This window comes from Notolabrus celidotus, chromosome 3 (assembly GCF_009762535.1).
Source record: "Notolabrus celidotus isolate fNotCel1 chromosome 3, fNotCel1.pri, whole genome shotgun sequence".
In the NCBI taxonomy this organism is placed as follows: Eukaryota; Metazoa; Chordata; class Actinopteri; order Labriformes; family Labridae; genus Notolabrus; species Notolabrus celidotus.
The window spans coordinates 15,174,728-15,199,892 of NC_048274.1; the positions used below are offsets into that span (position 1 = coordinate 15,174,728).

General features: G+C 40.8%; 1 protein-coding gene and 1 long non-coding RNA gene across 4 annotated transcripts in view; one reads left to right on the forward strand and one right to left on the reverse strand.

The window, feature by feature from the left end:
* The window catches only part of furina (furin (paired basic amino acid cleaving enzyme) a), a 109,702-nt gene that overhangs the window by 23,776 nt on the left and 60,761 nt on the right, over nucleotides 1–25,165 (forward strand). The gene's annotated exons all lie outside the window — the stretch shown is intronic.
* Nucleotides 8,132–9,265, reverse strand: LOC117810229. The gene is made up of 2 exons (XR_004630739.1): nucleotides 8,697–9,265; nucleotides 8,132–8,531 (listed from the first exon to the last, which is right to left on the reverse strand). It is a non-coding gene; the product is annotated as an uncharacterized LOC117810229 (long non-coding RNA).

Consider the following 25,165-nt stretch of genomic DNA (forward strand, 5'->3'; position numbering starts at 1 on the left):
GTCAGAGCCCTGAAGCGATGCCTCTGATACTGTGCACCAGATCATCGACAAAGGCAGCATCTCAACAGTTAAACTGCATGGCATGGAAAAGAAAACTTGAACATTAATATTACTGTGCTGTTTTTATAAAGGATACTAAAATGAAAACAAAATCAATGTAAGAGTAAGTGTCAAAACATGCTGTCAAGAATAGCTACACAATGTTCCCTCACAGCTTTAAGCACTGTAATATAATTTGTAGTAGAAATCTTTATTAATAGGTTAAGTTCATAAAAAGATGACAGTGTTTCAAAAATCCAATACTTGCATAGGTGAACCTGAAATGCCAATACTCATTAAAAAGCTGCACTTCTATAAGCACTTGGTACTGTAGCAGCATCTTAAAGATAATTTGTTAATATGGATGCACAATGTTATCAAACTCAATTTGGCTGATACCAATATGAAGACCATATTCACACCTTGATTTTCATTTAGAAGAACACCAAGTCTTCCCTGTACGGGATGTACCTTCCTACTCTTCCTATGACAGTCTATATCAGGGGTTCCCAAACTTTTCAGCCCTGCTTGGTTATGATTGCAGCATCTCACCAATGTCTCTGTTTCTGTAGTAGTTTGAACTCTTGTCAGAATTAGCACAATGACTTGAAGTGGGAACAAAATAAGAGAACTGATCTAGTCCTGATGGACACACACGCCCAGTTTTATTCAGTGAGTGTAGGAATGGAGCTGCAAGGGGGGCACTGTGTTAGATGCGGTTTTGGATAGTAGCATCTGCTTGGTGCCTTCAACTTAAAGCCAGAATGAGCTCTTCTGCAAACACATTTATTATCCTTACACATTTCTTAAAGCAAGATAATCTTCACAAATGAACACCCAATTTTTAGCTATGAATACAAACACCAGAAGTAAAAGCTAAGTGACTCTGTCAACAGAAAAGGACCATGGTGGCATGATGTCCCCATCCGTCACTGAGCTTTTAACTCATGTTGGTATCGACTTCTAATTTCCCCGACACCCTCTAAAGTCTCATGAAGCCAGTCGTTACGACCTCCATATCCGTGATTGAATTCAGCAGAGGAGTGTATTGCTATGTATTTTCTGTTGTAGAAAATGTTGAGATTTCTTAAGCTTGTGTTAGTCACAGGTCTTATTTCAACCTGAACAAAAAGCTGTTGACATTGCGTGAAGGTAACCGTGCATTCTATCCTATTTCCTGGTTCACAATGAACTCCTGTAGCACCCTGTCATTCCTGACATACTTTGCAAAGTATTTCAGTACTTAACCAGTACAACTTCTGAGAAAGAAAGGAGCCTTGAGTGGTGAACTTCAGACCTTTTATCATCATCCATCAGAAGCAGTTTCTCACAGTCACAGATCGGAATAGAACACCACGCCTACACACTTCTTACAGCTAAGGAACAGATAATTGTCTTCATTTCATGGCATCCATCCTTTGACCTTGTTAGCACTTGTGCTTAGTAGGTGTAATATCAGAATAGGGTACAAAGAATCAAGTATGGTGTTTTCTCTTCAAACTCACAAGTGTCCCAGAACCTTCCAGACATCATGAGTCTTTTTTGAGCTCAGAAGAAAAGCCCAAAGAACAAAGGTCTGTGCTTTCCTTTGCTCTAGTGTCTAGCTATACATCTCAATTCAGGTTTGTACTCAGAAGTTGGGAGAACAACAACTAATACTGATAGCCTGAAACATCTTTCACCCAGACAGATTTGTTCTCTCAGCTCTCGTCGCCAGGACTTTCATTATAGCTCATCCCCTGATAACATTTTGTGACCCTGTGTGTGTTTGTCTTTTTAGATGAGATTATTAATCCAAAGGACACTGCATCAGGTCAAACCAATAATTACTGGCTTGTGAAAAAGCCGCCATCATCGTAACCCGTGGTAATAACACTAAAGGCCAACATCCGTAGAGGATAGAAGTGTTGGGTGCATAAATCAGTGTTTCTGGAGACATTTTCCAAGGATGGTGTGAATGTCTGTTTGATGGCCGTGGCTTCACTTGTTCTCTGTTAAAAAAAACTAAAACATCAGACAGAAGACTAAGATGAAAAAAACAAACAAACTGGTCAGCAGGTGGCCGTCTCCAGCCTAGAGCAAAGGAGTGAACACCCATACTGCCAGGGGTCCTGGGAACTGCAGCAGCGCTAGGCCATTATTCGGCTCTCCCACAGAGGAGCGATGGGGGCTGGGATGGAGCAGAACCACACACAGGTCACAGCGGCTGTAACAAAAGCCAGATGTGCTGAGGGGACGTGGAAGTACCCGGACATGCACCTCTCTCTTTCTGGCTTTTTAAATGTGGGCATGCTCACATGTACGCACACGCACACACAGGGAGAGAGAGGGTTGAGGTATTTTAGGAATGTCAGCTCTGAAGTGGAAAGAAGTACTTTTTGGTATTTTCATATGAGATAATAATAATGATAATAATAATAACAGATGGAATAATAGCTACAGGCTGCGTTTTTGATTACCACATTCTTGCTCAATTTCTCAAACACAAGATACCAAGAAGGCAAAAATGTCAGCTTGTGAACCTTGATAGCTTATCAGCACTTGTCGATGCTAAAATAATCACCTGTTAAGACTTTTCTATTCTATACCCAGCAGCATGTAGCATAATGTGCTTAAACCTGCAGTGAAGATCCAATGATAAAGATGTCTCCAATCAGAAAATTATAAGTAGATTGTTTTTAGTCATTTTCCAATTAAATCACTCTGAACATGATATCTATCTCCTGGAAATTGTTGTGAGCAATTTTCCAATATTTCAGAAATTTCATACGTCCAGCAAATTAATCGGCTAACACAAAGAGGAGCTGGAATATCCATAGATTAAATAATGTCTTCTGTTGCAGCTCCAAAATATACACTACTCACAAGCAATTAGAGATATTCGACTTTATGGTAAAATTGATAGAAAATGTAAAATATTCATACTGCAGTGATGTTATATCATGAAAGTAGAGCATATAAGCAGTAGCACACAATGGTTATTTCTTCATCTCAAACAATTCAATGAAACAGAATCTAACAACAGTGGTGGGTATACCACAACAAAAATGTCTCTAACTGTCCTTGAGCATCATTTACACCTTAACAACGTCATCATGTTGTTCACAAGTCTAATTATTGTCTGCTGAGGGGCTCCACTCTTCTTGAAGGGCTGCCCTCAGGCCATTCAGGTTCTGAGGAGCGAGTTTACGACGCGCTACACGACGACTCAGCACTGTCGTAAGTTGTCGTCTTAGTCTCATGATGTCAAATGAACAGCATGATGAAGAAGACTGTTTAAATACAAAGTGTCATTGAACCAGAACATTTAGTGGTCCATTCATGGATCAGACACTCATTCTGAGTTTTGTGGTGAGTCACCTTGTTAGAGAACAGCATGTTATGAGACAAGAAGTGAAACATTGAACGGTTGGACATGCATTCAGAACTTTAGAGAAGTTCAAATGAAGTTCACCTGTGAAGGATAGAGTCCATTTTAGGTGCATATTAAAATTATTCAAAAGCATATTCATGCATATTCAAAAGCTGAATGTCCCTAACTTTTTGTGAGTAGTGAATGACTTGTCAGAGCTTCCTCACAAATTAAGCACTTACTTCAAAAATTGACCTACTAAATAATAAGAGTTCAGATCATTTTAAACCAAAGTTAGGAGATTCAAGATCTTAGCACAGTCATTTCTTGTCATTTTGCTTTCACATTTTAAACAAACGCAAAAAAGAAAGCAAGTAAAAATTCTTAATTAGTGTTTTTAATTTACTTTAATCATTGAACCAAAGCAAACTACCAAAATAAAACTATTTAAAAATTCTATTCACCATTTTAAAACATGACTTTCTTTTTGAAGAGTCCCCAGTTTCTCTAGAATAAAAGCTGTCAGGGACTTAAATATGCCCATGTCAGGATGCTGCAGTGGAGGTTTAATCACAAAGTTAAAGAAGTAGGCTTCTGGTCACTTAAGGACATGAATGTAAATCCTAGTCAAACAGTATAGCTCTGTGGCAGGAAAAAAATGAACACATCACCTCGGGGAAGGAAGCCAATTCACGGGGCCGTTTAACAACGCACTTACCCATCTGCTCCAGTGGCCAGAGAACAGATCAGACTCTGGTTGTGCTGGGCCACTTTCAGGTGCTAATGTGTCACTGTGGCTTAGAAAGAGCATCCTTGTGAAACGAGTCTGCGCTGGGTTTTTAAAATTAGATTATGTATATGAAACGTTTTAGCTTATGCTCAGATCTCCCTCTGTTGTCCTACGGTCAGTGTCTGATCAGAGACCGTTGTGTCTCTAAATTGTTGGCAGCTGAAGCGAGAACACACTGTTCAGCGCTTTGTTAGAGATAACTGATCTGCCAGTGGAAGAAGTTGGTTTTGGCTTGTGCCTCATGTCATGGGGAATGTAACAAGGACAGGATGCTCCCGTCTAACCAGACCTGAGCGACCCAGCCTCCCCCCCTCACACTGGTTCCTGGCACACACACACCAACTAACCGGTGGAGTGACGGTTTTCCTTGCAGTTTTGAACGAGTAGGGGCTCCAATCTGATAAGCCTTTTACAATGAAAACAATGAGGTAACTGGTTAAAAGGCCTATAACTAAGCTAATGGAGGCAGGGGTGTGTGAGGAATGCAGGGTTTGGGTGGAGCTTTGTTTTATGACGGCTGTTCGGGATCTTTGTTTCCCCCTCATTGTAACAAGAGTCTGCTAAGTTCTGATAGCGTTACACAGAAGTGAAAACAGGTTTGTTTTTTTAAAGGTCATGGCTTTGTGTACCTTGAGGATCAACTTCCTAATAACGTAACATGTTATTTTTCTTTGTGGTGTTGTATGTGGTGTACATTTTAAAACCATGCACAATATGCTTTTTGTCCTCGTCTGTACTCTTATCATCTTTCACTGTTGCTAAATCAGAATAGAAGCAACATCTTGTGTCTCTTGAAGCCTTTTCTTCCTTGAGCCTGAATGACCTCAAGATGTTGATACAGTTCATTCACATGCCAAGTTTGCCTTGGAGGAAATCTTGTGAAAATATTGTTGGCACAAAGAGGGTGATAAAAACATCAAGCAAACAAACATCTCTCTCTCTCTCTCTCTTACGATTTTGTATCACTTCAGACCCATTTTTCAGTTCTTTTCTGTGCCTCCAATCACGCCAAGGCTGTATCCTTCTTGCAGCTCGACGCTCTGAGTAGGTGCTTATTTGTCTCTGAATGTTTCCAGTAATAGTTTGGTAACCGTCCAACTTGGCAGACATGCCTCCTAAATGTGCTTGAGGTACAGCTCTTTTTTCTCCTTCTTTTCTGATGTGTTTTTTTTTCTTTTTGGATGCTATAACATCTGTTTTATTGATGTGACAGCCTCCACAGGTCTCTCTGTGTTCTTTGGTTTCCATGAAAGACCTGAAAGTTGGCCAGCTTGACGATCGAGTGACACCAGCTCTAAGACACGGGCTCTCTCTCCAGGTCTTCTCTCCATGTTGAAAGGAAAGGAAATGCCTGTGTATCAGTTTTTACTGTATGTGTTTGTATATTCATGAATATTTTATGGCTGATGTAAGCTCCGCATCATCGAGTAAGTTTCCCCCACCCCTCCTCCGACCACCATCACACATATATATGTGTGAAATGAAGCCCCCTGATATCTGCCATTGAAGGCAGAGCTTGTCTTCTTCATTGTGTGCGATGATTCTTCTGACTGAAGTTGTGCTGACTGAATTGGATGCCTCATACAGTGGGTTTTAAAATGTGGGAGCTGCATTGGGAATAATACAATAAACATAGCTGTTGGCTGCATGTTTTTTTAGCTATGCCAAGAAAAATCTATGAGGCATTATCTTTTGTAACTGATATAAAAGCAGGGTGGCTAAAAGCAGTGTTACATTTTTAATGATCAGGATTTTTGTCTAATGCTTGTCTTTAAATTATGAGGATGCAGTTACATTTAGCACAATAATTAATCATTTCAGACATTAATGATAATATATATGTCCCAGTGCATTATAAATGTCATGACATTAATGTTGACATCTTATCATGGCTTTGATCTGTTGTCTTTACAAAACAAGCACAAGACATCTGGTATACAGAAGGTCTTCAGGGCTTAACAGATAACTTACTTTGAATACATTTGGTTAACTCACTGCAGTGTCAGTAGAAATCTGATAACAATTGCAACATTTTAAGTCAGGCATAATGTGTATTAAGCGTGTGGTTAGGCGAAATTCAATCCTGACAGGGTGAGACAAGCCCCTTGCGCAAAGCGCGGTTCCTTCATGTCTGTTTCCTTCAATTTGCTCGACTGCTCTTTCATTCAGCCTCATGAGTATTTCCACATCCCTGGCTAGTTTCTTTCCTGTTTTCCTCCTCTTGTCCTCTTTTGCCAGTCATTGGTGTCTGCGGACGCCATATTGGAAATGCTGACTCAACCTAGCTTCTGGTCAACCTAACATGAGGCAAAGAGGTGGAGTTGAGACGAGCTTTTAGCCTCATAGCTTACAACCACTGTTTTGCCCACAAGCTGTCAAGTCGGCCAATGCAGCTCGTGCAAACTCATAACGTTAACATCTTCAAAATTCAATTCAAACCTTTATTTATTCTTGAAAGGATATTAAGATGTGGTTGAGATCACATGGGCAAACACATATGATTCACAAAACAAAATATGAATTAAAACCGATCCAATTTGAGACACAGTGGTCAGAGATCAAAGTCTTGAACTCTGCTAAAGAGGGAATAGATGTTATCTTAAGAATCTGTTGGAGGATGTTCCATGCGTTAGGGGCATCCATGGAAAATGCTGATCTACCGAGTTCAGTGTAAGCTTGAGGGGCTGTCAGAACGAGCCAATCGGAAGAACCAGTAATGCAGTATCCATAATGCCACTCCACTCTTGAATGGGTTATAAAAACTCATTGTGCAGTGTGTGCAGAAAGAGAAATTAGCTATTTAGACCAGACATGTTTTTTGTACTAGGCTGTAAACATGTTTGTTATTGCTGTAAAGATGAGCTGTTTGAATGGGTGTGTATGTGGCTTCCATTGCTTTTGGAGCCAAGTGGACACTCGATGAACTGCAGTTTTAGTTTTGTCACTTAATTATTTATAGGGTTTCCACTGCATATGCATGTGTGTTTAAAAAACAAATCCCCTGTTCTATTATTCATGCACATTTTGGAATATGAACCCATGATTTTTAAAAGCTTTCTTGTTACTCTGTATGAAAACTGCAGCATGTACAGTCCGTGCATCATGATGCAAATATAAATCCAGATACTAACTCAACACGTACTTAAGCTGAGGACTGATGGAGCTCTACACATCACTTTCCTGCCTCATTCATGGAAGTAAAAAGGGAACTAACTGCACAGGAAGGACTGAAGAAGTTGTTTTCTGAGAAGTGTCCATCTGTTTGGATCTGTTTCTCTGGAGGCTGCTGCAGCTCGGGGAATGTTACCCATGTTTTGGACAGGAAGCTGTGGTGGCGATAGTTGGTGAGCCTTCGCGAGTGAATCATTCTTGTTCCCAGGGCAGGAGTCCAGATGATTTCCACTCTCGCCCCCCCTCCTCTCAGTCTGCTCGGTAAAACCCTGCTGTGTGGCAGAGAGGAGATACTCCAGCTCCAAGGTTTCCCCCAGAGACAAGCGCCGCCATTCCTTGACTTTCCAATAAACAAGTAAACCAGGAGAACTGCAATTATGGTGGGTCGGAAAGAGCTGAGTCCTGCACTGAGTTAAGCTTTTCCCAACAAGTGGGTTCAGTGTTTAGTCCACAGACAACAGCCAGCCTCCCACTGCTTTCCAGACCTGTAATACTTGCTGTTTATGAAATAATCTCTCTCACCCCCCTGTCTCTCTCTCTCTCCCTCTCCCCCACACATCCAACACAGCACAGCCTGAAACCTTTTATTATCCTTATTTTGGCACCAGCTTGGCCTGTTCATCTATTTTTGGACTGTTCTCAGCTTTTGTTGTTTTTCCCAACCTACATTACCCTCAGAATCTGGTGCGACTTGTTTCTTTTGGTTACTGGAATCAAGGATTGTTGTAATTATAGTCACAATTAGACACATAGAGAGGGAAATTAAATAAAGCTCAGAGTAATTTTCAACAGTTTTAATACCTTTGTTCATTCCACTGTCATAAAACATGATGAAAAAACATGTTTATCCCAAAAAGAATCAGTATTAACATCTGTCTGCAAGCTGAGGCACATTGTTACAAAAGTGGCCTGAAAATCTGATGGTTACATGAAGAACAGAGACTTCCTCATTACACAGATGTATCTGTCTTGAACATCATGTTGATAGTGTTGTCAGACTCAAGGAAAAATAGTTGCGGGTAGCCTTCCCACCATTGTCCAGCTTCCAGTAGCAGCATGGTTTGGGCAGCCAGAGAGCCGAATCCAGCGGTTGTGGCAGTCAGCTGGACTCAGTCTGACTGTGCAGAGCCTCGGATTCTTTAAGAGAGAGGAATGTTCCCCCTCTGTGCAGAGAGTGACCTGAAAAGTCAGTCACACACACACACACAGGCACGCACATGGATACACACATGCAAAGGCTTATCAAGAAACAGGGCACACAGAGAGGACAAAGACCAGGACAGAGAAACTTTGTGTCAGCATCAAAAAGGTTAAAGTGAGTGATTTAGAAGTGTGGTGACTTACCATGTTTTTTGGTACCCATATTCAGCTCAGCTCAAAATACACACACTGTGGTTTGCCAATAGGAATGTATCCACAATAACAAAACATAAAATGAAATGAAAAATATGTTAAGCCTCGGACTGTTGTGTAAATATGAGCAGGGTCGACGCTACTTGCATTCCTTGACCCTTAATGTCAGTCTTCAGATAAGTGTTAAAATTTTAAGTCATGTAAAGCAATATTTCACTTTTACTGATGTAGTATCAGATTACTTACCTAGCTGATAATCAAACTGAGATTTTCCTACCAGTGCAATGCTGCTGTGCTTTAACCCTGATCCACTAAGGCAGTGGTGTCCAAACTTCTTTCAAAGAGGGCCACATTTGATGTTGTCAGAATACCTCAGGGCCAGTGGCTCCTACTGAGATTTAGGAATCATACAAGTTTTATATGAAATCTCTATTTAATAACAATTATTTTAGTTTTTTTTTGCTCTCAATAAATCAGAAACTAGGTAGTCTTCAGTTCTCCACAAGCCACGTAAACATTAGAAAACTTTATCTTCTTCTGGAGGGAATTGTTTTTCATTAGTGTCAGGGAAGGTGGGAAAAAATATTGTCTCATTATTTTTCTATGGCAGGATCACAATCTGGATTTCATCACACTTCTTTTACATGTTGTTTTTAAGACTTTTCTGACCAGCAGACAACAATTTAAGAACATCATTCTTTTCCTGTGTTCTAAACAATTTTTATGCATCAAATTTTGCCTTTTCTGCACAATTTCATAATTTTTATCTTGTCTTGTGTCCTTTTTTGTGTCTTCTGAACTTTTATTGACATTCTCACATCGTGATAAAAACATTAATTTGAAAAACTGTCAACTCTAAGAGTTCTTGTGTTTCTTCTTTATTGCAGTCTTGAAGAATTCCCATTGTTTTGGCTTTAGACATGTAGTCCATATGAAGCTTTTTGAGATGTTTCTGGATTGACTTTAGTTTTGTTTGTGCTCTTTAAAGAAACTGCAAATGTACAGATGATTCAGAATGTGATTAATTTCTGTGCTATAAATAACACATTTTAAGATGGAAACTTGGGGCCATAAATAAATGGACCTTGGGCCTCGATTGGCCCCCGGGCCGTACTTTGGACACCCCTGCACTGAGGTAAAGCAGGAGCATAACACACACATAAAAGTTGAGAAAAAAAAAAACACCTTTCTGTAGCCGCGATGGCTCTAACTATTCTTTTTGACTTCAAAGAAAAGTGTAATGAACACGTGTGCGTTCATAATGAAAAGGGCTGTGTTTTACTTTTACGACGGTTCCTCACCGTGCCTGTGGTTACAGGCGCACTGGACAGACATTCAGCTCACTGCGCTCTCAGCTGCAGCTTCATCGTTGATGATTTAGAGCTGATACAAACTGTGAAACGCTCTCAAACACATCTCCAAAATATGAGAAATTGAGACTTTGACACAGGGCTATAAAAGCTAACAGAGGCAAAAAAAAAACTGCATGCTTCATATATTAAACTGAAATCATTCCTGTAGCATCAGGGGAAAAAAATCATCAGTGATGATGAGGAAGATGTATGAAGGCAGTGAAAACTTGCACATGCATCACACTTACTGTTATGTTACAGGAATGCATTGCTTATATTTATATTTTTAAAGTTATGTTTTGGGGAATTTTCACCTTTAATTGATAGGACAGCTGAAGAGAGATAGGAAGTGTGGGGGGAGTAGTGAGTGGGGTAGGACCAAGCGGCAAACTCCGGTCTCAAACGATGAAGCCAATGCGGAAGTGATATAAACTGCAATACATCGAAAATCCGCTTGAGGCTGGCTGCAGAAACACCGGAAACCACATAGATATGAATGGGAAAAAGACGATCTTTGCAGCATTAATAAACATGTTTACAGCCTGGTTCAAAAAACGGCTTGGCCCTACAACGCTAATCTCTCTAATGGCATACACTGTACGGGGGGTGAATTTTTTTCTAACGTGACGGTTAAGAAGATATTAAGACTATGAGTTTTGCCCAAATAAGGACATGACTGACGTGACTCCCGGTCGGGAACACACAGCCATTGGCTAAGAGACTCACACTACGTCACACTCTGCCTAGTTGAGTTCCGCATTACCAATATGGCTGCCGCCGTCGATTTGCTTCAAAACAGCTCTCAGGAACAGATGGGTGACGTCACGGATACTACGTCCATATTTTTTACAGTCTATGGGTAGGACATGCAGTAAATGGTCAAGGCAGGAATGGAACCTGCAACCCCTGAGACGAGGTCTATAGCCTCTGTATATGGGGTGCGTGCTTAGACCGCTGGGCCAACGGCTGCCCTCATTACTTATATTTTGACAGGTTAGTGGAGGGGGATATCATAGGGGAGAACGGGATTGGTTGTCACACTTTTTACTGTTTTGATGATTGCTCATCATCAAAACATCTTTCAATAGTCATTCCTACATTAAATTGAAGCTTAAGGTGTTGGCTTGAAATGTGTATCCCTCTCATTTTCCAACTCATTGTAACAAAGAGGCAATTAACTATCAAAGACACTCTGACACATTGTGACAACCAACCCCATCACGGGGATGGTTGTCACACACTATGGGGTTGGTTGTCACAATGGTATTTCAATGGGAAAAATATTTAAAAAAAGGCAAGAAGGCAAAACTAAATTTGAATGTTTAATTGCACTTACAAGTGATAAGCCTACATAACTGAATGCATTTTAACATAGAATGAGCAAGGAACATGAACAGGAAACACATCTTTAGGCCAGCCTATATAACAACATAAAGAACAAAACAAATAGGCCGAACAATAATGGCCGACTCAACTAGGCTACATGCAGTCACTGTCTGAGTTACAATGATGGCAGATGTAGGGTCTGCACACTCCAACTAATTTCACCATGCATGATTTTGCCAACATAGGGGTTGGTTGTTACATGTGACAACCAACCCCAAAGAGAATGTGACGACCAACCCCAACTGGAATTTTTTGCTAGCTTCAAGGCTAACAACCATCTAACAACTACTTAGCTAGCTAATAAAAATCTAAACTATAGCTTTCCCCTCACACTTTTTAAGGGTAACACTTGTTTTGTTATAAACCCATCGTTTAAAGAAGAAAAATACTGAGGAGCTGAATATTTACAATTTGACATGAAAAACACAAAAAGTCCTCTCACCTCAAGTTCAGCTGTCTTACTCCAGAGAAGACTACGTAGGTGAGCTCTAATCCTAATTCTGGAAATGTCCATACCCCAATTTGAGAGACAGTGCCCTCTGGTGGCGAGATATAACGAGTGTGCCAACCAACCCGTGTGACAACCAACCCCGTTCTCCCCTGTACATGGACAAAGTGAAAACAGCCCTCCAAAGCAAGCATCATAGTGTTTGCAGCGGATGCTAATTTGCAACACCTGTCCCTAGAGGGGCTAATTAATTATCAGTGATGTATTCGCTCGTCAAAGTCTCGTCTTTGAACATTTATCATCATAATTTACATCGACCAAATTAACTCTGGAACCAGGTCAAACTTAAAAAGGTTGGATTTGTCAAACCAGTGTACCCTCCTCTAATTATTTAACCCCTGCACTGTTTGTTTTGATGATGCTGATCATTTCTTGATGTCACCAAAGTCTCTGCACCAGTCACATTCCCAATATGTGAATTGTCAGATTCATAAGAGGTTAAGAAAAGTGATGGAGCTGTCAATCAGTCAGTGTTTGAACACACCAACATCGTCTTCATCCAAGAGCTTCAGTCCTGCAACATAACTGAAAGCAGCTGTGTGGGTGGATCCTGGAGTCCTGTGACAAATACCTCCTGCTTAGGTTTGGAGTGATAGTATATTGTCAGATTCCCTTGTTGATAACACCACTGCATTACTAGAAGCATGAAGAGTACATGATCGGGCATTATTGAGTTGTAATTATTTCCCCACAGTAATTACGTTTACATTTGTTCATTTACTTTGATGTCACGCAGCGGTGGTTACATCTTGATAACTTTAATTCTTCCTTGTCTAATTACAGAATCGCTGTGCAACCTTGCTGTTTACATCCTTTCATTCACTGTAATGAAAGTATGGCAGTGGAGAGAGCTTAGATGTGTTACAGCTGAACATATCCTTCCATCCTCACTTACAACAGTCTCTTCACCGCGGCTGTGTGTAAGCATTGATATACTTTTGCATATATGCATGTAGCAGTAAAGTGAACATTACTGGCTTGTAATATAATGTGATTGCACAGAGGGGGATGTTGACTGTTTGATTTTTATAAGAGCTTTATTTACACATCCTTATCTCGCATGCTGTCTCCATCAGAGCCCCCTGTGGGTAAAAATGAAGTATCCACAGGATGAATTGTTGGTACTATAAGGTCACTGCCAGTGCCCAGCCAGTGGCTCCGTGGTTTTTGCCCTCGCCTGCTGTGAGTGAGATTGAGGAGGCGGAGGTGGCAATAAAGAGATGCTCATTGTCTGTGTACTCAGATGTCGTGGAGCATAACTTGTTTCAGGGAGAACCAGTGCGGGTGTGTAGTCGTGCCTGCCAGGTTGTGCTGTTTTATGGTCATCTTTAATAATGTCACTTTGAGACCAGTGCCAAACACTCTTGAGACTTTACTCGCTGTGTTGTTTCGTCCTTCAAGGTGTGTTTGACTTTCTTATCCAACACTGGAGGAAACACCATGAGCACATTCCCTGTCGTCGCTCCCTGTGACAACAACATCTAAAGAGAGCTGTAATTTAAAGTACAGAGATGGAAGAACCAGCTGGGACAGTGAACATCTGTGCATTTTAATTGGTCAAATCAGGTCAAGCACACAGTTTCTCCCAAACTATAAAAATTCATTATCTCAGCACACTTTATGAGAAATGCAATCTTTCTGAAGCAGCTGGCTCCATTGATAGCTGAACGGAAATTTACAGCAACAGCAGCCTGACAAACACGGACCAATCTACAAATGGGAAAAGTCTGCATCCTTCCGTTTACACTTCATTTTTGAAGTGATGTCGACCAAAATAACTCTGGACTGTCCAACCAATCAGAGCAGAGAAATGGTGACAGGCTACCAGGCTAGGTTGCTAGTTTCACTCACCGTCTAAGTGACAGTTGCATCGATCATTCATCCAGTGTGTTTAATGATGATGGGATAGTGGACCCAGAATGTCTGACATTGCCAGCAGCCATCTTAGTTGTTTACGGTAACTCCTCAATCACATCAACCTTGCCTGTATTAGATAAATGGTTGCATCTGAACCAAAACTGAATCAGGTCTGATGGAGATATGTCCGAACAAGACAGGGAAAAGATGCATCTGTAAGAGCAAACCCGTCATGAGCTCGCAGATTCATCTGCATCCAAAAATATCTCTGCTCAGAGGTACACATGTAGCGTGCGTCTTGGGAGCTCCTGTTTTGAAGTAAGTAAGTGAATTTAAGTAAGATTGATACACTGCTCATAATTGCTTTTGGTGATCTTGTTTTGTTGCTTTTCTCTATCGATATAGAACTTGACTGTTATGTCTCTGTGCTAGAATCACACATAATGTGCAGGGCAATACACTGCTTAATGGCTGCATGCTCTCCACTGACTGGAACCAACGTCTGATTGATATAATTTCTGTTGCCGGACCCCGCACAGCTTTCTTTGACAGGGCGATGAAATAAAAGCGGCCACGTCATAGGGGTTTAATGTTGCTTGACAAGGCAGTGACTGCTTTTCATTCTCATAATGTAGATGAGAGTGCGGTTGTTTTGCTCGGCACGGCTGTCTACTATGAATAATTCTGTGTTGTAACTGCGTTCAATATCAACCCCCCGATTGCTGAATTATTTGGTTGGAAGGGCTCATTTGTTCATGCTGCCCCGGGAATGGAAATTATGAATAATTTTGTTGATCGACATTCACCCACATAAATGAACACATCACTTTGTGATCCAGAGGAACAAAGTAGAGCGGCTTGTGTGGCAGCAGAGGCAGCTGCAGCTGGACTCAGTCTGTATGTAACCTCTGTTTTGATTTGCTTTTATAAGATTAGAGAATGATGATGTAAAATAAACCGTGATGACCCATTAAAAGCCCAATTCAATCCTTCTGAAATAGACTTCCTGCTTTCAGCTAATTTCAGTTCCACCTAATTGCTGTTGACAGTATTTTCACTCAGCTTCATTATAAATAAGAGCACCATACTAATTGATGTTTGCTCATTATTTTCAGGGCATTAACCGCGGAGCACACCACGCGGCTTCCATTCAAGCTGCAAGGACAAACCACAGCTTATGTTTCATTAACTCATCTGTTTAAGTACTTTGTCTGGCTGGCTGAAAGTTACTTAAAGCTGACCTGTGGAGTTATCTTGTAAACAAACAACACATTCCGTTTTACATCAAGTGTTTCATATAGAAGGCAAGTGCTTCTTACAAAATAGATTATTAATATCTTAGAGAGGTCTTTAGGACGTGCCAAGAGCATCCCTTCCCAAAGAAACTCTCGAGAACTGATACAAGGATTCATGTTTTAAAGAACCAAAATTGAGCACATTACATACAGTTATTAGTCAATACGACTACCAGTGGATGAAACCACTTTTCTACACCAGGGAGAATCAAGAGTAGGTTAAATAAATAATGAATTAACTTTTCTAACACTATAGTCCCAAAATGCCAGTCATATGGTGTGTTTGAGCTGTAACACAACCACTCACCACTAGTTGGTGCTGTAGCTTAATGGTTTCTGTAATTAGGCCAATAATGCCCTACCACCCAGATGAAAACAAGCACAGGTGACAGATAGCATCTCTTAGCAAGGTGCGTTTTTTGATTTAGAAAAGAGATAAGGTTGTAAGCAGGCTTTGTCTGGTTTAACTGGCATACTATCACTTAACTGGAGCAATGCGTAAACAAGCACAGGCATGTGGTCGTTAACCTGCAAGGACCAAATGCTGTTGGTGCTAGCTCTGTTAGTGGTAGCTACACTCTGCAAACCAATTTGACTATTTTCCCCCATAGATTCTGAGAACCTGTGTTTAGTCGTGTTAAATATGTTGTGCTGGGTTTGAGCTATTTTCTAAACATTTTCTCCCCTTGAGAATTAGAATCACAGTTTCTGTTTAAATAAGTAGGACATTTGTTGCTTTGTAACATCCCTGGTCTTCATTCAATATTTTGTCAATATCATTACACCAAAATTTCAGAGTTTTCTCTCCTCAGGTGTATTCATTTTTGCATTCAACTCTTTCTCTTATGAACATCAAGGTGTGAAAAAGAGATTCTACATATCGTTTCAGTTCCAGCCAGTTGTTGTGTGCTACTTTCGACCAGGTTGTAGCATACCTTGTTTTCTGCTGCTCTTCAAAGAAGACTGAGATATTCAGAGAAATGGTCCTTAACTTACAGGATGTCCTTCGGTTTCTCTCAACAGATGAATATCAAGCATACTTTCTGAAATGGGGTGTGACTGTTTCCTGCCATTTTTCACAGTTGTGATGCAGATAAATTAAGGGCTACTTTGATGTCAGTGCAGAGCGCTGAAAGTGCTCTCTTTGGCGGGTAGCAGGAAAATAGGTGTGCCAGCAATGTGCATTTATGCACTGCTGATGATCCGTCTCATTGTGCTGGACACATTTTTGCAGAATACCCTCCCCTCGATAAGGCCAGGCCGGCTATTAGCAAGTTTTTCAAAAAGATTTCACAGCCCCTTTTCGTCGGCCTCTTTCAGTACTTTTATCTGAGAGCAGGCACAAGATCAATTTTTTGCAACATCAATTTCTCGCCTTTTTCTGCACACTTTATCTGTGAAATTGATGCTGGGACAGATTTGAGCGTGTGTGTGTGTGTGTGTGTGTGTGTGTGTGTGTGTGGGTGTGGGTGTGGGTGTGTGTGTGTCTCTAGTGGCTATAAAGCACTAGGTATTCATTATTGGATCAAATTCACCATTAAGTCCAGGGAGGAAGCAACGAAAGGATTTTGTCCAAATTAAGAGCTCTGCGATAACATTACAGGAGCAGAAGGCTCCAGTTTGTAGTCTCCCCTGGAGCAAGACAATAGCAGAATAGATAAGTGATGACTGATGGGACTGTCATTCTTTCAGCCAGCTTGACGTGCTCGACAATTTTTTCCATAATCACGCAGATAAAGTGAGCTATGCTTACTATGCCAGAGCTGCATCAGTTTTGTCTGGTTGGTGTCATGTTTTGAAAAGGCGTGTGGTGCTGTAAAGGACGACAGGGCATACAAAAATCTGTTTTGCCTTCCTGTGGTAATCTCTTGCACAATTCGCCCCTATTATTCATGCCTGCTTAGAAAAACAGACTGTTGAATTTTTGGCTTCTTTTTTCGACTAATCCCAAAACTTTATCACAATCTGGTGCCCTCTGAGCCCTCCTACAGTGTACCACATTGTTAATGCTGAACCTTTAGAACCGGTCCCCATGTAAACGAAGCAAACAAACACGCAGTCTTGCAGGGCTTCCCCTCTACCATCTGTGCAGAGGATCTTGTTTTGTGATCCGTCTTTCTTTCACCCCACTTCCCCTGCACGGCGCTGAGAGGAGGAGTACAATGAGTGGGAGGCTTTTTTGTAGAGCGAAGGGGATCACAGACTGTAAATGTGTGTAGCCTCGGGCATTGGCAGAAGCAGGACGAGATTGTGGCTCGATTTCATGTCGGTGGTGTGCAGCGGGACACGTTGGAATAACCGTATCAGCTATAATGATAAAAGCTTCTTTGAAAGACAGTGTTTGAGAAAAAATGTATATCAGCCAGCTTCATCTTCTCCTTCTTTTTACCCAATGAGAGCACCACGTGAAGCAAAAGTGAGTCTCTCTCTCTCTCTCTCCCCACTGAAGGCCTTTTTTTCATTAAAAGGAAAAGGTCCTTCACCTACAAATGTGGAAGCATTATATCTTGTCCACATTTTTCCCAAAGTCACTCTCAAACTGCTGCCATCGTGCACCTTAGGGAGACCCTCATGACAGTCCATTTAATTGAAGTGCAGAGGGACCAGCTACCTGTGGTGGGCACAGAGACAAAAGTGCCAGGTCCTCTGTGGAGACAGAGAGGACACTGATGGAAGTGTGTGCAAAGAAATTAAGAGTGCAGCCTCCTCTAATGGCCTCTGTGGTCCTTCGTTTGGGGTTGGAAGAACCTGTTTGGTATTTCCGTCCCGTGGTCCATCAGCGCTCCGAGAGTAAAGAGGGGAGATAAAATTAGACGCCAGAGCTAAACCTTATTAGCTCCTGTCTCAATGGCAATCACCTTTAGCACCATCTTCTTTCAGACTCTGTGTTTGTGTGAGCGAGAGGGAAAGTGAGGAAAAGCTCAACAGGTTATTAATAAGATTAATAAATATCAAACGCTCTCACAGTCGTGTGTCCTTGTAGTCTTTGCATTTATAGCACAAGTGCTTCTCTGTCACTTTAAAGGAGTGTTAACTTTAAAGAAGGAGCTTCAGATTCAGCGGACAACCTCTGTGTAAACTTCTTAAACTGGCTTTAAAATGTTCCTCACAGCTCCCGAAACTCCCTCAAATTAAATCATCACCTCTCATCATCGAGTGATGAGACAAAAAAAATCACAACAACATTTCCACCAGATCTGTAACCTGTGGCTCTGCTCACAGTTTTAAGACTCATCCCTGTATGACTGTCATTCTCATGTTTATTCATCAGTGGTTCATCTCAACGCAAGACTTTAAGCTGCAGGCTTTCATGTCTGCTTATATAATGGTGTTTATTCCAGCACTGCTTGCAGGGGGTCCCTCGGAGCTGACAGACAAACTACCTCTGTTGAAATGCCAGTGAAGTTACGGTTAATCTTCTCTGTCTCTCTCAAGACTGTCACTTTTTACTTCACTCTAAATAAAATATTAAGGGTAGTACGACCTAAAAATAAGGAAAAATATTGTACATCATGTGCTCTGGAGAAGTTTTGATATTGCGTTAGGGTTCTTGTCTCATTCTGTTGAGATTCTATTTCCCATAACGACCTACGAACCATACATTATCCCACTTATTACCCGGCTACTAACTTAGGTTACAGACACGTTGGTAAAACATGTGATTGAAAAGATTATTTTATTGATTTAAAGTGATTTATGTATACAGTTTTTAAAAAACAGTCCCAGTGATTCCGCGTTCCATTGCGATGGATTTTTATCTGCCTGTTGCGGCCGATTTAACATGAAAGTGTCCTCATTCAGCTCTCCTTCTTCTCTGAGCTCTGCAGTTCAAACACCTTTAAAAATAAATGAGGCAAATGTCACAGCTTTTCACCCTGCTGCTATCTTCACCACTGTTACTGGTTTACGTTTCTTTGTAGCGACCGGTAACCTAAAGTAGCTCTCAACTGCACTCAAAGAAATAATTTGTTGGGTGAACGTAATAAAATTATGAAAAGAATTTCCACCTAATTAGAATGCTTTCATTTAGTGAGACACAATTTTGTTGCACCAACTAATTGTAAATATGTTGAGTGAACATAAAGTATTGACGTTACCATTACTTATTTGCAATATTTGGGTCCAACTTAAGTTGTAAAGGTTGTTTCAACATATTTATTAAGGTAGGATCTGACTTAATTGTCTTGGGTCCCAATAACTTGTTTAATATGATTATGGATAGCTTTTTAAAAAAAAAAATATGTAAGTTGTATTTTTGGGCTTTTTGCCTTTATTGACTGGACAGCTGAAGATAGACAGGAAACATGGGGAGTAGAGAGTGGGGGAAGACATGCAGCAAATGGTCGACCGGCCTTGATACGTGGGGCGCTTAGAGCGCTAGGCCACTAGGGCCCCAATTACAGTCAGTCACAGGCGATCTCTCCGAACTACCTGTAATGGCTCTCTCCAGATGGGATTCCTACCTAAACCCATTAGGTTATGTTGACATAAAGAAATCTTGTAGTTTTAAGGATTTTGCATGTCATGTTAAAACTACATGATTTAAACATGTTTAACCACTAAACATGAATTAATATAATTGAGGCTACATGTTATACTTATGTTGATAAAACAGACACCCATGTTGCTTTTTTTGAGTGTGCTCAGCTGCCGTTGCTAATATTGTTGGAGAGGATCCAATATGAAAAATGTCCATAGCCTGCCGATTTAGCATTCCTAACCCAAAATAACGTTTTAGCCACATTATTTTGATACTAATGAAGGCTAACGGTTTTACTTCACCTTACGGTCTATGGACTCAACCAGCAGAAGCAAAATGTGCTGGAACTCTTTACCATGGATTAATTTGACATGACGTGTGATCAGTTTGCCTCTGGTGTTGCTCATGTTAGTGAAAGTTAATAACCAGTGTCAAGGGGTTGTCAAGGGGTTTTGACCAATCAGAATCAAGCTTCTTACACAGCCAGGAGATCAGTAAGAGAGCTAGGTAATAAACACCGTTAATAGTTGTTGAAAGTTTTCATGCTCAGATTAAACCATACTGAACCTCCACGCTCAAGTGAGAAGACTGAGAATACATTCACTGAAGTGTTTTATGTTAATATGCTTTAATTGTGAAGTTTCTTCACTGCAAAAGGTCAAACTCTTTAATGTAATAGCTCAAGGGCCTTTCTTAAACCCTTCACACTCTCTCCCTACACCCTTCCACTTCATTTACGCGGAGGGTCTGCCTTCCAAAACCTCAGAGTGTGGAGTGGGAGTGAATTGGTAAACCCTCACAGTGAGTCTGCACTGATGCTGACCTACCGATCATGAGTAATGCTGTTTATTGTTTGTCATGAAAGACAAACCATAAATGTTATTGCCTGCACATAAAAAATATAGTATGTGTGGGCAGCTGTGGGCGAGACCTGAAACAGAGTTCGTTCTGTGGGGGCGTGTGAGTGGGGAGGGACCAGTTTTTGAGAAATGCCCCAAGATTTCACAAAGTGGGGATTTTTTTTTGCACCATCATAGGGCCACCGGCCTTGGCCAAAACATGAAGAGAAGTCATTGCACCCTGACCAACAAATGACCCATAGATATATTAGATAAAGACTGTAACGTGCCATTAATAGACTTTGATCAACCGGTGAATTTTTTAAAGGATAAATAACACTTAAATGTGTTATTTTAAAATCATAACAAGATATAGGAAGATTGGATAGTTAGAGACAACATTATGTAGAAATAGAGCGGTCCTCAAATAAAAAGTGCCTTCCCAACAACCCCATTTTTAAAGAGTGGTTTTTCTCCCTATGTTGGTCATTTTTTCTGCGCCGTCTCACACAGTTTCAGAGCTCAGATTAGATTCACTATTCCCTCATGGTGTCAAAAGCAATCATACAGTTTGCACTCCCAGGGATAGAAGTGCCTCCCTGGTGATTAAAACCTGCTTCCTCCCTGTCCCTCTTCAGCTTCCTCCATCTCAGTTTAGCATTCTCTCTCTTTTCACTCACACACACGCGCGCGTGCATGCTCAAAAACAGGGTAACCAGTGATGGATACAGTTGAATTCCCCCACTAATGAGGATGAGCTCATAAAGGCATCTGCATGAGAGTGTGGGACGTGTTAGAGAGATTATCTCTGAACTGTTAACACGACTCCTTATGGGGGAAACTTTGATTGATTTCCAGCAGACAGTTTATAAAACAGTTATTTTCTTTCTGTTGTCAGATATGAATAATGTGTGGAGTTGTGTGAACTTGATCACACAGCAGACTGTCGGACCAGCTCTGTCTTATCTTACTCTCATTAAAGATAGATTGGCTTTAAAAGAGTCCAGTGTCAGGAGTTTGCTGTTTTAGTTTCATGAAAAATATTTGAATATGTCTACAGATTTGCTGCTCTTCGCAGGAAGCAGGGTGAAGGCTCTTTGTAGCATTTGAAGTGGGATATATACACAAACAAACTGCTGAGTGAAATAATGTTCATCTTTGCTGAACGCATTAATAATGTCTGTTTTTTAACCCATTGAAATAGATTGATAACATTTATAATCATTAATCAGATAATGAATCAAGTGATTTAAGGTAACATTCAGTGTCAGTGTTAACCCTTTGTCATTTTTTTCTCCACACCCACACACACACACACACACATTTAAAGCTCCTGTAGGGAACATTTGGTTTGTGTTAATTTTGGCACCCCACTGTGGACAAAGTACTTCTTATTAGGGATAGACCGATTATCGGCCAGGCCGATTATTCGGCATTTTGACGCATATCGGCATCGGCATTTTAAAAAAATCTGACGGCTGATAAGAGGTCAATTTAAAACTGGGTTATTTTGGCTCAGCTTGTTGTGTTACATTTCTCCCTGCAGTTTCTCATTTCAGGAGACGAGCTGAGCACCATCCGTTATGGCCCCAACAATTACTAGTGATTTAAAACTCATGCAACCCCAATTAAAAACACTGAAATACCCCCATAAAACAAAGATAAGTGAAAGATTAACATTTCACTTACAGTGGGGCAAAAAAGTATTTAGTCAGCCACTGATTTTGCAAGTTCTCCCACTTAGAAAGATGAGAGAGGTCTGTAATTTTCATCAGAGGTACACTTCAACTGTGAGAGACAAAATGAGAAAAAAATCCAGGAAATCACATTGTAGGATTTTTAAAGAATTTATTTGTAAATTATGGTGGAAAATAAGTATTTGGTCAATAACAAAAGTTCAACTCAATACTTTGTAACATAACCTTTGTTGGCAATGACAGAGGTCAAACGTTTCCTGTAAGTCTTCACCAGGTTTGCACACACTGTAGCTGGCATTTTGGCCCATTCCTCCATGCAGATCTCCTCTAGAGCAGTGATGTTTTGGGGCTGTCACTGGGCAACACGGACTTTCAACTCCCTCCACAAATTTTCTATGGGGTTGAGGTCTGGAGACTGGCTAGGCCACTCCAGGACCTTGCAATGCCTTTTACGGAGCCACTCCTTCGTTGCCCAAGCGATGTGTTTGGGATCATTGTCATGCTGGAAAACCAGGCCACTTTCCATCTTCAATGCTCTCACTGATGGAAGGAGGGTTTGGCTTAAAATCTTACGATACATAGCCCCGTTCATTCTTCCCTTAACACGGATCAGTCGTCCTGTCCCATTTGCAGAAAAACAGCCCCAAAGCATGAGGTTTCCACCCCCATGCTTCACAGTAGGTATGGTGTTCTTGGGATGCAACTCAGCATTCTTCTTCCTCCAAACACGACGAGTTGAGTTTTTACCAAAAAGTTATATTTTGGTTTCATCTGACCACATGATATTCTCCCAATTCTCTTCTGGATCATCCATATGTTCTCTGGCAAACTTCAGACGGGCCTGGACGTGTACTGTCTTAAGCAGGGGGAGACGCCTGGCGCTGCAGGATTTGAGTCCCTCTCGGCGTAGTGTCTTACTGATGGTAGCCTTTGTTACTTTGGTCCCAGCTCTCTGCAGGTCATTCATCAGGTCCCTCCGTGTAGTTCTGGGATTTTTGCTCACCGTTCTCATGATCATTTTGACCCCACGGAATGAGATCTTGCGTGGGGCTCCAGATCGAGGGAGATTATCAATGGTCTTGTATGTCTTCCATTTTCTTACAATTGCTCCCACAGTTGATTTATTCACACCGACCTGCTTGCCTATTGTAGATTCACTCTTCCCAGCCTGGTGCAGGTCCACAACTTTCTTCCTGGTGTCCTTCGACAGCTCTTTGGTCTTGGCCATGGTTGAGTTTGGAGTCTGACTGTTTGAGGCTGTGGATAGGTGTCTTTTATACAGATAACGAGTTCAAACTGGTGCCATTAATACAGGTAACAAGTGGAGAACAGAAGAGCTTCTTAAAGAAGAAATTACAGGTCTGTGAGAGCCAGAAATCTTGCTCGTTTGTGGGTGACCAAATACTTATTTTCCACCATAATTTACAAATGAATTCTTTAAAAATCCTACAATGTGATTTCCTGGATTTTTTTTCTCATTTTGTCTCTCATAGTTGAAGTGTACCTCTGATGAAAATTACAGACTTCTCTCATCTTTCTAAGTGGGAGAACTTGCAAAATCAGTGGCTGACTAAATACTTTTTTGCCCCACTGTATATTGACATTTTGGAAAAACTTTCTATCTATCCTATTTTTGAGCTATTTATTTGTTTAAGTTTTCATTTAACTTTATAAGACATGCTGCTGAGCCTGGGAGCTCACTGCACTTTTTGTTTGAGTTTTAAAACAAAGATGTCTATTGTCTAAGATAAAAAAAAACCTTTAACATGTTGCAAATCTGAAAAGCAGTTTAATAAACATACGCTTAAAAGCATTTAAACAAAGTTAAGTGTTGGAGTTTGTATTATTCAAAATTTTGAGGCCAATATTTTCCCCTTTACTGCAAATGATTATCGGCTCCAAATATCGGTTATCGGCCTCCTTGACTACTAATAATCGGTATCGGCCCTGAAAAAAACATATCGGTCTATCTCTACTTCTTATATCTTGGTTTTAGTTTGTCCTGTACTTCTGTACGTTCTGTTCTTTAACCAAAAATGTCACCTGTTTCTTTTGACAGACGGAGCTATCACTCATCAGTGGAAAATGTGTAAAAGATAGTCCGTGTCTTAGGCATGCGGTAACTCACTTTGTCTGACACCTGCCCTGCGGCAGGAGTTTCAAGCCTTCAAAACACATGTAGAGAAACAGTCCGTCTGTGTGCTGATAGTCATGTTTGCTGTTGTAGCTCATTTACAGACATTCGTATGCATTTCAGTCTGCTTCATAACTCGCTCAAAACTCCTCTCAGGAGCTTTAAAAGGAAACAATTAATGAGTTTGAACTCAGCTTGGTAACATTTGACTTCACACATTCATTTAGGATAAACAGAGTGTATTTTTAAGTTGCACTGTTGGATTAGTGCGCTGGTGTTTAAAAACGAACAGCAGCACTGCGGTGGCCCGGGAGGTGATTAGAGAAAAATAAATTAAATTGAGTTTGAAATATTAATGAAATGTTACTTTGAGAGTAATGAACAATGTTGCAGCACCACTGCTGTCAGAATGACATCAATAATATATAAATAAAAGCAGGCTGTGGGAGAAAATGGAAATTATTAGATGTAATTCCTATGTGCTCTTTGGATGGATCATATCTCATGTCTGAGTTTACCTTCTCTCTGATTAGTGAGGATTGTTGCCTGTTGTTGACTCTCCAGATCCTGGAAGTTAACTTGATTTGCTTCCCCCCTCTGTAGAGGAGCCATGCTGGATATTAAGAAGAGCAGGCTAATTCACTGTAAGAAAGCCACATCAGTAACAATTAAAACCTAACCAGCCTTCCAGGAATCAGCCTTTCTCCTTTATAGGTGACATATCATGCAAAATGGACTTTTTAATGGTTCTCTACCTGAAATATGTTTCCCTGGCATGTCTACAAACCCCCCAAGAAGGAAAAAAATCCATTCTGCCCCTATTTTGATTTCTACACCTTTCTGTAAATGTGTGTGAAACGAGCCGTTTCAGACTTCCGTGTTTTTGTTATGTAACAACAATATCCGGTCTGT